Consider the following 2,075-nt stretch of genomic DNA (forward strand, 5'->3'; position numbering starts at 1 on the left):
GCTCAGTCACTTACTAGCTGTGTAACCTTGGACAGGTCACTAAACTACTCAGAACTGCAGTTTCCTCATGTGAAAAGCATAGAGCATTATACTTCTTTTGCTGAATTAATTGCATGTAAAGAATGTGGCACAGCAATAGTTCAAAAAATGCTAGCTATATTCACAAGTCCATGCTGTTAGGCAAAGCTAGGCTCTGTTTTGTATGTGTTTTGTGTGTGTGGTTTTTTTTTTTATAACGTCACCATCCACTGAAAGAACAGGCATGTAATGTCTATTAAATTCCATTATCCCAACTGCAGCCTACAATGATTTCTGCCAGCATTCCCCATGAGGGTTTTATTCCGCTCACCCACTTTATCCAGGAACTTCCCCATTATTATCAAGGATCTGCTAAGTGGGTGAGAAAATTTAACCCAGTCCCATCCATAAATATAGTTCTGCAACCTGCTCCTTGTTCCAGTTTTGCTAAAATACAAGCTTGGAACATCCAGGTAATCCAAAACCAGTCAGCAATTAAGAAGTCATTTTGATTTGACTTTGAAATGAAACTTAGGATGTTTCAACTGCAAACTTCCTTTAAGTTCTGCCGTGGATAAAATCAATTCCTACTTCCTGAGCTCACATCAGCTGAAAGCAGGAAGAGGCGGCTCCAAAACCTACCCACTTTCAGAGAAGCTCACCTTTCTCAATGATAAATATTTGCCACGGAAATCCTCCTCTTCACACGGGAAATGTGAATGTATGAATTCAGCAAGCGCTGGCCAGTCCCACTCACATGCATCTGTGCCCTTCCTGGCCATCAGGGGTCCGGGTGCAGCCCTCGGGGACATGACTGCTGACCCACTGTCTCCAACTTTGCCGGGGGACCTCAGACTCCCCTCCTACCCCCAGGAAGGCCAGATGTACCGGCACCTTTATTCCCTGAGAGGCAGAGGCTGCAGCTTGGAGACACCTGCAGGACTGTTAACCCCAAGGCAAGCAGCAGTCGGTTTAGATTTAGACCGAAGCTAATAAAAGATCGGCCATATGTTCTCTTCAGAGTCAGAAATCAAAAGAATCTGCACCTCAAAGGAGGACAGTTTTGAAGGGCATCTCGCCTCACTCTCAATCTGGCAACAAAACCCACATCAAAACCCAACTGTGAGTGTCTGAAGTCGGCCTTTGTCCCTATCATGCCTGAAATAGGTGAGCCGTGACCCAGGGAAAGAAAGAGCTGCAGCCACTTAAGTGAGTGGAACAGGCTCATCTTTAAATATTATATCTTAGTTCATAGAATATTATAATCCACTAGAGGCCCGGTGCACGGAATTCATGCACGAGTAGGGTCCCTAGGCTTGGCTGGCGATCAGGGCCGATCGGGGCCTTCCTTCCTTCTGCGCCACCCCCTGGTGGTCAGCACACATAATAGCGAGCAGTTGAACTCCCGGTCAGTGGAACTCCGGAGGTGGCAATTTGCATATTAGCCTTTTATTATATAGGGTAGTTTCCGGGGATATTTTTTTTTTGGGGGGGGGGAATGATACAGAGAAGGAGTTATAGTCCCTCTCAGCAGCTGACAGGATTTGTACTTTAGAGATAAGCTCTGTGTAAACTTTAGAAATAAGGTTTTTGTTTGCATGAACTTTGAAACCACCGCCTGTCAGATAACTCTACCTCAGTTATTCCTGAAAAGCAAATCATTGTGACTGACCCTTTTAGTGACATTGTTGTGCAGTCCCTGAAGGAAGGTGAGTGTGGAGCATCAGGTGACATGAAAGAGGCAGCTGTGAGCAGAGCCAGTGGGCAGTGAGAGGGAGAAGCCACACTGGCTGCCCTGAGCAGAGACTATGCATAATGTTGTGGCTGACTGATAGGATGAACCATTATGTGTTTTTCTCCACGAACATTTTCTGTCCTTCGCACGCCCCCCTCCCACCCCTTCACCCCTCACGTCTCATCTTTCCAGTTTCATTGCCTCAAAAAAGGCTCAGGGCAAGGGTCTGTAGGCCCTTCTGGGTTTTGTTTTCCAAAATCCAAACCCATGGAAAAGGACAGGGTTTGAGGGAGAAGCAGAGAGAGGCCTGGAGACATCGGAG

Source organism: Eptesicus fuscus, chromosome 10 (assembly GCF_027574615.1).
Source record: "Eptesicus fuscus isolate TK198812 chromosome 10, DD_ASM_mEF_20220401, whole genome shotgun sequence".
Lineage (NCBI taxonomy): Eukaryota > Metazoa > Chordata > Mammalia > Chiroptera > Vespertilionidae > Eptesicus > Eptesicus fuscus.